Here is a 14,084-nt window from a genome sequence, read left to right as displayed (position 1 = left end):
ACCCCAAAGGTCACTGTGAACAACTTCAAAAGGTATTTGAGATTGATGAGTACTAGAGTGAAAAGGCAGTTTAGTAAATTTCCCTTCTAGGCAACTATGACAGATTATTGGTACATCATCCTTGGAACACCTAATATTAGCTTTATTGAGCATAGTAGAAACAATGTTATTGGTAGGGTGACCTAACCTACTATGCCAAAGAGATGAACTGATAAGCTGTCCCAGATAGGCAGAGGCCTTGATATGACTTGGTGAATAAGAAGCAGGATGTTTGGTAAGGGAGGGGATGGGGTAAAGTCCATTACTGCACAGCCCTTTGTAAAGAATCCTCCCTGTGGCCTTGTCCTGAATCCAAAAACAAAATGCATCAAAAATCAACCAGCAGTTGTTATCAAGACAAAGTCTATGTACGGATAATAGATTCTGAGACAACTTGGGCACATATAAAACAGACTTTAATTGAATAGGATGTACTGGAGTATGAATAACAGTGCTGCCAACATGGGATACGCTCAAACCTTCTCCATTAGCAGCTTGAACTGTCTCATTTGTTGGATATGGAGAGGCTAAAGTCAAGTTACTGAGATCAGGGGTCATGTGATTCGTGGCCCCAGAATCAGCAAGCCAAAGTTGATTAGAAGGCTGAGATGAAGATGCTTGAGAAGACGATGGAACCATAGTATGCATGGCTTGCATGGCAGGCTGAGATGAGAACTGAGGTGCTGAAGGAGCATAGGAAGAATGAGCCAGGGATGGTTGCTGTGGACCAATGTATGAAGGCCCCTTATCATTGTAAAAGCAAAACCAAGTCGTGTGGTTGTGCTTCCCACAAATCTGGCAACCAGATTTATCCACTGTCTTGGAATGGCAAAATGGTGCAGTATGACCATATGCATTACACAACTGACACAAAACAGAATGAGCAAAAGGCACAGTTGGAGATGGACCAAGAACACCTGAGGTAGGGTCATGATTCTGATTAAAGAACTGTTGTCTTGGTGCAGGATACCTATACCCTTGATGAAACTTTCCTTTACCCTTCTGCTTATTATTGTTAAACTGTCGAAAACCACCAGTATGCCCATTAGATGATCCAGCAGATGAAGTATAGTGCACAGAACCAGGAGTAGATTGAGTAGAATAAGAGGGAGACTTAGGTACAGAAATGGGATTGGTATTAGCAACCATGGCAGACAAAAACTGAGATGAGACATTGCTTTCCACAAGTAGTTCTTCTGCTAGTAACTGAGACCTAAAGTCTTTAAGAGAAATTACACTCTCCCGGCCTCGAATAACACATCGGAAAATATTGTACTCAGGAGGTAAGCCATTGAGTGCCAATATGACAATATCCTCATCAGCAAAGTAAACTCCAGCAGCAGACAAGTAATCGCGAGCCTCCTTAATTCGCTGCAAATATTGAGACACAGAATCTGAACCTTTCTTAATGGTTTGCAGATTAGATTTCATCTGAAATATGCTGGCTCTTGAAACAGTAGAGAATTGTTCTTTCAATCTATTCCAAAGATCACATGCACTAGAACTACCAATAGCACAAGAAAGGGCAGCAGGTGATAAAGTCGCAGTAATCAGTTGCATTAATGCTCGATCATGCATTTTCCAAACAACATATGCATCATTCTCAATTTGAGAAGACTCACCAGGGACTATACCAGATTCACTCGAATTAGCAATAAATCGAGGTGGACAGAGATTAGAGCCATCAACAAATTGCATAATTCCATGACCTTCTAACAACAATTGCATTTGAAAGTGCCAATTTAAGTAATTCGTATCATCAAGCTTAATACTCACAGAAGTAGAAATTGTGGAAATTAGAGCAGTAATTGGAGATTGAAGAATCTGAAGTTGTGATGCAGATACCATATTTGCAATTTCGAAGAAGAATTGCCACTGAGACAACAAAACAAACACCTGGTGTGCAGCTGATCTTCAACACAGCTTCAAACAACCCAAGTCGCAGCAAACCCTAGAAATTGATAGAGGAGAATGAGCGGCAATCGTACAGAGAAAGAACACGATCGCAAGTAGAACTTGAGGAAGAAGAAGATCGGTAATTGGAGAAGCGAAATCAGAGTGTAGAAGCGGAAGCAACAGAAGGATCGAAGAGCATAGCGCGAGCTGATCCAGCGATTGATACCATGTTAATATGTATACAGATATATCAGAGAGAATTATCAAGAACTTAGAGAGAGAAAGTAAGAAGAGATAGAGAGAGAAGGATGAATGTATTAATGTGTATATTTCTTACACAGGAAGTCATCACACTTAGACTTATATAGTAGCCAAATACAAGTAACAAACTAACTAACTAAATGCACAATCTGATGACAAGTGTCATAATCTCATAACACTAATATATCCTAACAAATTACACGGTGACCTCATTAAGTTAATTAGTGGCTAAGGTTAACTTTGATTCAGCCACGCGAATTCATGAGATGAGAAAGCACCAGTACAAAAAAAGACAATTACAATCCTCAAACTTGTCATTTTATAAAGTAATGAAAAAGGGTGATCAATTAAGCTTGCCCATTTTTAAATAAAGATTTAAATGAAAAATATATGTGTGTGTGTATATATGTTCATACATACTACTACAAAGCCAGGCACCGAAAGTAAAGAAACCTAATAATTCATGTACATGGCCACATTTGCTACAGTAGTTTACTCCTCTATTTGCACTCAAACCGAACTAAACTAAGAATCAGGTTCAAAGGAAGGGATGTTATTCGAACATCAAATCCAGAAAAGTAAGCTCTGTAAAATGTCTATGTGGGGAACAGTGCACTCCAATAATTGAATGTGATGTACTGATGTGCCATTTCTAGACATGTTTGTGTTATGCCTTAACTATCTGCATCGATCGATGTTGTCGACCCAAAAATGAAGATCATGACTCGTACAAAGAAAAGAAAACAAGCAATTGCAGATCTATTAACTTTCAGTCTCTCAGTTCTTCTTGTTTATGGACATAGCCCGGCCTATATACTATGAAGAGAATAAAAAAAATACAGAATAAGAAACCGAAGAAGAAGTGGAATATCACACACACACACACACACACACACACACACATGTACGTATGTATAATATATATGTATGTATGTATGATATATATATATGTATGTATATATCTGCGACTGGAAGCACTGGACCCATATAGTGATCTGTGTTGAATTGATGGCTAAAATTTGACACAAATTTTAAGAGATTGTTCTTTTTTTATTGCAGGAAATTGTGTAAGTTAATCTGAAAGGCTGACAGAGATAACCTCACCCTCTTATTAATTATATGGAGATCGGGGCACTCCCTCTTCAAAATCCTTGTCATCAAGCATATATAGATCTAATTAAAAGACCCCTTAAAGAAATATTTTAACCTGATTGAATAATTAAATTAACAAAGTACCTTCACGACCCAAGAACCCTGTCTGCTCCTCAAGTTGTTCTTCTTCGGTTTCTTATTCTTTAATTCGGAGAGAGTTTGAACTGCAAACTCGGCAAAAAAAGAAAATAAAAAAAACCCAAGTACAGACCAAAAAAGGAAGAAAAGGTCTGTAATTAGTATACGTACAGACCAGGAAGGACTGCAAAGACCCAAGCACGAATCAATTTGTGTAACCAAAACACCGTATGTGCTGTATTTGTAATAATAATGGAACCCAATATATGAGTTGTCTGTGTTTACACGTTTTGTAGTCTCGCTATATGCTATACACTAGAGTGTGAGAGGTGAGCTAGTTAAGTTTGTTGTATCTATTGTTAAATGTTGCTTTGAGATCACGAGGGAATTGTAGTTTGATATCCTTCTTTGTTATGCCTAAGTAGAAGCATAACATTTTTATTCCGCGATAAATTATTTTGAGAGTTTTCATTTCGCAGATAATCTTACATTAATTATTGGATGTATTGGTTTCTATAGTTCTTCTTCCTCTTTTGGAGATAAAATATTTAGATTATTATTTTGTATTTTTCAAACTTTTTGCTTGCAAGTACCCCCTTCTCTTGGTACATATCAAATCTTCGTCTGATTGTAGTTTTTGGATGTCTGCTATAGTTTATTATTTTGCGCCTTTTAATTGCTTTATGTAAATCGTGTCACTGTGCTATTGTTCTTGAGAATTTTGCAGCTCAGTCGTTTATGTGAATTAACAGCCACAAACCATTCATGTGTGATCAAATCATACTTATTTTCCTTAATGCAAATCATTTGATCTTTGGTGAGTCAGGAAAAGTTCATTGGCAAAGGTGATATTGCAGAACAAGTTGAACCATGCACTTCAATCATGCTGTTTTTCTTCTAATTAATTAATTAAATTGTTCGTATAAGTAAAAAGGAACGGCTGCATAATCTCATGGTGATTTGTTCTTTTGGATCGGAGCAGAATCTAATGATTCGGTTTATAAGAATCAACGTGAATTTAATTAAGAGAATGAACTGATCTTTCTCAAGCAAAAATTTAACACTTAATTATCTTATCCAAGTCTAAAGGATTTAAGTGGTCCTTGACCCATAAAATAAATGTTAAAGTGTTTCATGATTTAACCTAAATGATACTCCTATTAAATTTCTAATTAGGATAACCAATTCATATAAAAGTATTTAATTAGTCATTCCTACTTGTACGAGATAAAAACAATTAATAAGTTGCAGCAACTCAATTTGAATTTTGTTGATAGTGTTTCATTTAACCAAGTTTGTAGGGCTTTTGATATATTGACGCTTTGTAACTGAGGAAAAACTTTGTAATTCCGAATCTGTTGGTCCTCCTGATGAATTATAAATAACACTTTCACTTGACAAAAAAAATCACTTAAAAACACGCCATAAATTAGATTTGAACGAAATGAAGATAAATGCAACAAACCTTGTAGGTGTATATATATAGTTCAACAAAATTTTCTGTCAAGGTCATCACTGGCCCTATTTACATGGTCCCACCTTCAACTTCTGCCTGAATAGTTTTGTCACAAGATATAGTCAATCAAGTGTTATTTGTAGGAAAGTGTATTGTCCTCTTCTAATCCAAACCAGTTTTTCTTATAAAAAAAAAAACCCAGAGCTTTTAATTAAGGGTTATTTCTGATGCCCCTTGAGCTTCAAATTTTCTCATATGTACCTGATATGCATATATGTGATTATTCCGCGGCCATACCACTTTTGAGTCTCAGTGGCCAGTGTTTTTTTTTTTCTTTCGAAAAGTAACAATTCATTAAGCACAAAGGAGATTACAAGCCAACCCAAAGGGAAATAAAATAACTCAAAACATATTGGGGAAACAAATATATAAAAGCACAACTCAATTAAATAAATAAAAATTAATACTCTAATCCTTAATCTCTAACAGCATAGCTCGCTGTCACTGCTGTTATGAAAGTCTTGCCAGTAGCCACCGAGGTAGCAACATTAGAGAAAACGATTGAGTGGTCAATTCGACCAAGACATCGCAACACAAAAGTAACAAATCCGTAACCAAAAGGACACCATATCCAGATTTCGTCACAAAAAAAAAACAGAACAAAGAGATAGTCACCAGATCCAAATCTCATTCACCAATCCCTGCAAATATATACAAACACAAGAACACATGGATAGAAGGTGAGGCTAGGGAGTATGTAAAATACCCTTACTTTGGACGAAGCCGCAGAACATTTGGCCTCAAGGGAATTCCAGGAAGGTGGGAAATGAATCTAGCGACCATTTTCGACCCGGAGCCGTGCAGCTTTCTCCAAACCTCCGGGAAAAGCATGAAAAAAAAGGCTCGAATGGGCAGATCGGAGCAAAGGATGGGGTGGGGATGGATTATGAGGAGGGGAGTAGAGGGAAAGAGTGAGGGGAGATGGAAGTTTGGGTTTGAAAAGGGACAGCCAGAGGAAAGGAGAGGGAGGGAAGTAGGAAAGGGACATGAAGCCCAAATCTGACAAGCTCAGGAAAAAATTGGGACAAAGCTCAAGGAAGATAAAACTCAGGGAAAATTGCAAAAACAGAGAAGGGGAAAAGGAGAAGGAGGGAAGGAGGAGAAAAATAGAGGTGGGAGGGGGATATAGCTACCGGCACTCAAGCCAAAGGCTAGGGCCGGCGGCAAGGGTATTTACAGTTTTAGAAAACCAGAGAGGAAGAGCTCCTGCGGCTAGAGTGTTTGGCCAGTTTAATTTCTGATCCACACTGGGTCTTGCTAAAAAATTATTTTTAAGATAAAAGTAAGGGTGATCAGCATGGCACAGTGGCAGCTAGCTAGGTTATGCGTATACGTATGAAAGTTTGCAGTGTACGTACTACTAGCACCTTTATTTTGGGGGGAGGGAGAGAGATGGAGATGGGTCTCGCACAGGAATGCATGAAGCTTAAAAAGAAGAAGAAACAAAAGTACAACGACCCAACACAACATGCATGAGTACCTAGTAGGCCAAGAGTGAGTGAGTATCAAAGAAGAGGATGATTTTACACACTTTTTTCTTTTTCATTTGCACGTCCTGATTATTTTTGTTTGTTGATTTTTGATTATTTTCTTTGATTTGATGATCAGAAATAAAAATATAATGTACATGTGAAGAAAAAGTTGAAGTCATTTTTTCTAAAAGTAAGCATTAAATTTTGATGTTTTAGGGCTCGTTTGGATGTGTTTTTAAAATAACTGAAAACACTTTTGGTGAAAATATTTTTAGTAATCCTTAGTAAAAATGCAAGTAAATCCTGGAAAAGCACTTAAAGTGCTTTCTGGAAGAAGTACATAACTGGTGCTTCTTGCAGGAAGCACTTAAAGTGCTTTTGGAATCCAAAAACATTTTCTCTAAAAGCACTTTCAGCCATTTTAAAAGAACATCTAAACGAGCCCTTAGATTAAACCAATACTAATATGAAAATAGATTTACTCATTATTGATGAGCATTACGACCACATTATATTTGGTTTTAATTTAGTGTAGGTTTGATAATTATTCGTTTTTTGTTTTCACGTTTTGTGTTAGTAATAAAGTGGAAACACAGAGAAAATGAGGGATGAAGGTTAATAGGATAGATGGAGAAGAAATGTACGAGGAAAGACACAAAATATAAACTAAAAATCAAACTTTTAAGTTGTTTTTACTGTCAAGACTTTGTTTTCTTTCATTCATCCTAATATCTTCAACATCTATTTCACCAGCTTCTTCATCTGTCATTTCTTCTATGTGTTTCCTCTTGTCTCAACTACAAAAGTGAAAATTAATCAATAACCAAAACTAAAAGGATTATTAAATGAGCTCTTAAAATTTTGAGATTTACATTTTACGTTGCGTGTACAAATATTGCAAATCGTGGTACCATGTGGATGTTTTCTTTGTTGTCAAAATAACATGTTGCATTCCATGTCCAATCTGTCAACACCTCTTTTTAGTTTTTATCGTCACATATTCATAAGAGCGCCTAAGGTACGGAATTAATAATAACAGTTTCCTGAAGTTTGGGGTGATGGCTGATCATCTATTTCCTGACATTTAGACCCTGAATCTGATACTCACGCTTATTAGTCGTAGAATTAAATTCCTTGATCCGGATCATCAGTTTATGAACCAAACGACTTCATTTTCTTACTAATTAATGGACCATTAATTCTCTAAGAGCCCTAATGCTTAACACCTTTAGGTGAAGGGATTCTAAAACTAGGTTTTTTTTCGGAAAATAATTACAGTGTACACTATCACTTCCATATATGCACGGCAATTTTTGAATAAGAAATGAGAAAAATAAACAACTGGACTTGAAAAGTATGAAATGATTCCTTGTTAGTTAAATTTCACCTTTTCTCTCTCAATATTTTCCAGTATTTGTAGTAAATTTGGCCTTCTTGTCATTTTAAACTGCTCGGTCCTCCGGAGCCTTGAGTTTTGCCCCTTTTTTCTTCGTGTGCAGGTTAAAGGCAATCACATTATTGCTGTATAGTTTTTAGGGTTAATTCGTGGTGCTTTACGTGGAGGGCTGGCCGTCGGTGATGTTGGTCCTGGTAGACTGGTGGTGCTCTCTTGGTCATGTGAGAGAAATATATATCGATGTAATTGAGCCACTTTGGCAGATGTGGTGGATAAGGAAATCTAATAGTGGCAGGGATATATATCACAAAGAAGAAAAAAGGTGGGGTTTGGAAATGTACCCTTTTTTTTTTATTATTATTGTTTTAGGAGAAAAAGAAACTTTGGATGTGAAGCAGATTCTGTAATTGTCAAAAGAGTAACCTAGGAACTTTAATAATTAACTAGTACTTTTTTTTTAATCATCATGAACAAATAATGGTCGCCGAGTTTATTTTTGACACATTGAAAAATTTATTCTGTTTAAGATCCGTAAGTTGAATATGCTTAGTTTATTTCTTTTGTGACTTTATAATTTTCTAATTTTAGGACGAAAATAAAAGGTATCTTACTTTGTTTTAAGTCTTTTTCAATGCTTTTGAATCATCTTAGTTGTCAATTTAACAATCCTATCATGTATATGATTTGTGTCGTATTCATAGTGTTAATCTTTCACTTAATTATGTTCCAAACGAGACATTTTTTAGCTGAAGAGGTTTTCTTTAGGATGAGTTTAAAATTCAGTTTTAAAAAAAAAAAAATAGAAAACTAATGAAAATAGCTTGAAAACTTTGAGTTTTAACAATAAGGACAAAATAAAGAGTAAAGTGAATATACCATGATTGACTTTTTTGTGTAAAAATATGAATTTTTCGTTAAAATGAACAGTATCAGAAACTTTTCGTTAAAATTTCTTAAAAAAAAATTGCTAATAGTGGTTTGGACGATAAATTTTTTAATCGATAATCTAAAAGACTAAAATAAGGGATCTAATCTTAAGAAATATTTCATGACAACTCTTATACTAGTCCCCGGGATTGACTAGAGAAAAGTAAGAGAAAAAGCGGTGACAATCTTTCTTAAACCTTTTTTTTTTTTCCTCTTTGTTTTTTAGTTGTAGTTGCTAGATCTCTCGCACTATGGAAGAGAGTTTCCAATTCGCAGCTGTGGTCACTGTCATGCTTTGTCGAGAAGAGTTTTCATTGTTGTGGTCATGGTCATGGTTTCAAATTCTAGAGCGGGGATTGTTGTTTAGATGTGTATTGTGGTTTGTACGCTTGGCAAAAGATTATAAGAATGAAACTTTGAGATTTGTTGGAGAGTACTCATAACAGCTTTTTTTGCCAACGATTGCAAATCATCAGAGATTGCGGTCTTTTCCTCATGGAGCCTTTAAGATAGATCTCAGGCTTGCAATATTTTAGTTCTCATGACTGGGGTTTAGGGTTTAGGAATAAGGATCCTCCATAGTTGAAGAATCGTATCGTATTAATGTATTTGTAATTGTAAGGTTGTGATGTTCTTTTGACATGTGGTCTCTTGAATTATTCCAAAGATTAACATGTCTGTCATATGTATATATTTGAACTGTTTTAATGGAATTTCTTTTGCTAAAAAAAAATTTGATGACAAAATTAAACTCAAAATTTGTCCATCTTCAAGGTATTCTCAACAATTGTTCGTTCTATTGTTACGATGGAAAGTATATGCACAAAAACGATCACTAAATCGTTAGCTTTGATTTGATCACTAAATTGTTACATCGATTCAGGCGTAGAGTTTGAATCCTAAACCAACACGACCACCCTTTTTATATGGACCAAAAACCAAAAAGGAAAAGGGAAATTACGGCCAAATTTTGATTTGGTTTTCGTAATTGACCAATGTTATACTTTTGGACACAATATTTTCTAAGAGTAGATCCACCCCAGCTTTTTTTGCCCAGCACCCTGTTCAATTAACAGCCTGGCACCCTGTCCAAAACCTCCAGCCCGTGAAACAGCCTGGCACCCAGCCCATGCCAGGCAGCAGGCCAGCCCATTTCGGACAAACCCAGAAGCCGGTCCAAAACGCTGGCGCGTGCACAACACTTGCGATTGGGCGCGAGTAGGAGACAGCGCTGCAGGCGGCGGGCCCCGCGTTTCAGCGCAAGTTGGCTTTGAACGGGTGAGGGCTACGTGGCCCTCCTCAGAGTCGTTGGATTTCCAACGGCTAGTTTTTGTAGGCCGTTGGATTTCCAACGGTAAAACAAATTTAAATTTGACTTTTAAAATAGACTGTCTGATCACAGATCAACGGTCCACGTTTTTTTCACCAAAAAAAAAATTAAAAAAAAAAAAAAAAGGGCCCAACGGTCAGAATTTTGACCGTTGGCCACGTGGCAGCTGATTGGCTGTTGGATTTGATTATTTTTCAAATCCAACAGTCCAGATTAATTACAACATTAAAATTTATTAAAAATTGTGAAATTTTTTTAAAAAATACAGAAAAATTTAAAAAAATTAATTAATTTTTTCTATAAATACCTAACCCTCATCTTCCACCTTACACCACATTTCAATATTTTCTACACTTTCTACATTTGAATATTTTGTACACTTTGAGAGAAAAAAATGGCTTCGTGGAAGCTCATTGAAGATGTTACGTTGTGTGAATGTTGGATTCGCATTACTCATGACTCAATTACGGGTAATGAGATGGATAAGCGAAAAATGTGGAGTAAAATTGCGAAATCGTTTTGCGATGTACATGGAAAAGATGCCAGATCTAGTCAAGGTCTTCAAGGTCGTTGGAAAAAACTCAACGCATCCTTTACTTGTTGGAAAAACGCCATCTCTCATGCTTCTGGTAATCTGCGTAGTGGGACAAGTTTAGCGGATGAGGTAACAATATTTTTATTTATTTATATGCATTCCACCCACATCAATATTTTAATTTATTTAATTTCTTATGTAATTTCTATGTAATATGCATTCCACGCCCATCAATATTTTAATTTATTTATTTGTGTTACACCCGTATTTTTTAATATTATCTTATCCCACATTTTTATAGACACTACAAGCACAAGCATTCTACAATGCAAAGAACCGTAACAAATCATTCAACAAATGGGAATGTTGGCAAATTGTCAAAGATTGCCCTAGATGCAAAATTGTGGCAACCGGTCCAGAAGTTGTCATGCACGGTATGGGTCTACACAGTTCGCCAGAAGCAGACACAGCCGAACAAGAAGCCAACACATTTGAAGACACAGAAGGGACGCCTGAAGAAGTGCCAGAGACCCAACCGACTTGTCAGTCCCTCAGGCCTCAAGGTAAAAAGCCATCAAAGAAAAAAGGTAGTTCTTCCAAAAATGACTACACTAAATATATGGAGGAACTTGCTCGTCAAGGTGAAATGAACATGGCATGGGAAAAGGCTGGAGATGAGGAAAAAGCTACTGCTATGGCAGCAATAATAGCAGTTACTGAGGCTCGTGATGCGGCGGCTGAGAGACAAAGAGAAATAGTTAATCGAGAGAACGAGATGATTAGAGAAGCACTTCATCGAGAGAATGAGATGCTTAGAGAAGAAAGGATGGCTCAAACAGATCGTGACACTATGAACAAGTCTCTAGTAGGACTATCTCCGAATTCAAAATATTTTTGGACATCAGAAAAAAAAGATGTCGTGCGAAGGAGGCGTGCAAGAGATGCCGAAACAAGTTAAAGGGGTTCCAGCTACAGAAATCCTAGCAACCAAGATCCTAGCACCACATATCCTAACTCCACAGACTTTGTATAATTTCGCATTTATTTGTACTACTTTATTTAATTTGTTATGTAATTTCTTAACATTTTTAGAACTTTATTTAATTTCTTATGTAATTTCTTATTTATGTTTAGAACTTTATTTTATTTCTTATTTATTTTTAGAACTTTATTTTATTTCTTATGTAATTTCTTATTTATTTTTAGAACTTTAGTTAATTTCTTATGTAATTTCTTATTTATTTTTAGAACTTTATTTAATTTCTTATGTAATTTCTTATTTATTTTTAGAACTTTATTTAATTTGTTATGTAATTTTTGTACTTTATTTAAATATTTGAATAAGATTACATAAACTCACCAAATAAACATTAAAAAAAACACCAAATAAAATTACATAACCTCACCATTTAAACTTAAAAAAAAAAAAAAACACACTAAATAAGATTACTTAAAAAACAATACACTTTATTCTTCAACCACAAGCCTTATTTTAATTCTCTTCGCCTTCGTGCAATCCCCACTGATGGTCAATCAAATCATTCTGGCGGGTTATGTGCCAGTATGGCTTTTGCAATGAAGTGTACCACTGAACGATCAATTCATTGTAACGTCCATCCCGTTCCAACGGCTCGTGTTGCACGGGATCTTCGGTCCGGTCATGAGCATAGTAGATTTGTGTTCTTGAGTTGTTCATCGGATCCGGCTCGTATTCATCGACGGCATCATAATCATACTCGTCTTTAACAATCATGTTGTGGAGAATAACACACGTCATCATGATGGATCGAAGAGCCTCGACATCAAACATTCTAGCTGCAGCCCTGACAATGGCCCAACGAGCTTGCAGGATACCAAAATAACGCTCGACATCCTTCCTACACCCTTCTTGACATTTTGCGAAGTGTTTCTCTTTTTCACTTTGCGGATGTGGCACTGTTTTGACAAATGTTGACCACCTTGGGTAAATACCATCTGCAAGGTAGTATGGTCCCTCGTATTTATTACCATTAACCCAATATGTGCATCTCGGCCCATTTCCTTGTAGCAGTTCGTCAAACACTGGAGATTGGGCAAGGACATTTAGGTCATTCTGAGCTCCTGCAACACCAAAAAAAGCATGCCAAATCCATGTATCAAAAGAAGCCACCGCTTCCAAAATGATGTTTTTGGCTCATTTTTTGTCGCCATAAGCTCCTTGCCACGCACTTGGACAATTTTTCCATGTCCAGTGCATGCAGTCGATGCTTCCAATCATGCCAGGAAAGCCTCGCATCTCACCCTTCCTCAGAAGCCTTCGCATGTCCCTTGGCGTGGGTTGCCGAAGGTACTCATTGGTGTAGAGGGCTTCAATTGCAGAGCAAAACTGCATTAAGGACTCCAGAACTGTTGTTTTTCCCATCCTTGCGATCTCATCCACTTGATCTGCAGATGCTCCATATGCAAACATTCGCAAGGCAGCCGTAATTTTTTGCTCAGGAAGAAGACCTAGAACATGAAAAACATCATCTTTTTGCACAAAATATGGATCATGGTTGCAAACATCACTCATGATTTTATCGAACAAACTTCGTTGCATTCTAAAACGACGTCTAAAAACATGATCAGGGAAAACGCTGTTGGGAATAAAATAATCTTCCAAGAGATCTTTACCTCGTCTTTCCCTTCTTCTATTGATGTTTGCCGCACATCTGAGTTTGGCTATCTGACTCATATCATCCATGATACGGCGGGAATGTGAGGCCCTCCGCCTTCTATGGTGATCATCCTCATCCTCCTCCATTGCGAAGGCCTCATCTCCACCTCCACCTTGGTCAAGATTGACCAATTCTTCTTGTTGTGCCAACAACCTTTTTTGCTGCTCTTGTAACTGTTTATACGCTCTCCTTGAAGAAGACATTGTAAGAACTCAAGATTTGAAAACGATAAAGAAGAATTCTGAGCTAAAAAAAAGGATTGAGTTTAGTGTGAGGATGGATGTAGGGATGTAGGGTTTATATGGACAAAAAAAAAAAAGATGAGGTTCTGGACAATGCCACGTGGCACTACGTGATTGGTTGAAAATCTTATCGAAATCTTGGCTAAATTATTGTAAACAGGAAGTGACACGTGACGTGTCGGGATTGGTTGAAAATCTTATCAGAAATCTATCTACAAAATAGTACGTTCGGATAATGACATGTGGCGTGACAAGATTGGTTAAAAATCTTATCGAAATCTTGCCTAAATTATTGTAAACAGGAAGTGACACGTGAGTTGTCGGGATTGGTTGAAAATCTTAGCAGAAATCTATTTACAAAATAGTACGTTCGGATAATGACACGTGACGTGACGAGATTGGTTAAAAATCCTATCCGAAATTAAAACTATTTTTTTATTTATTATTTTATAAAAAAATTATTTAATATTTTAAATGGACTGGGTGCCAGCGCATTTTGTAGGGGTGGAGATCGTTTGTGCCAGCGCATTTTTAGACTGGATGC

This window comes from Pyrus communis, chromosome 15 (assembly GCF_041283825.1).
Source record: "Pyrus communis isolate YQ-2024b chromosome 15, ASM4128382v1, whole genome shotgun sequence".
Taxonomy (NCBI): domain Eukaryota; kingdom Viridiplantae; phylum Streptophyta; class Magnoliopsida; order Rosales; family Rosaceae; genus Pyrus; species Pyrus communis.
This window is presented reverse-complemented; position numbering follows the sequence as displayed.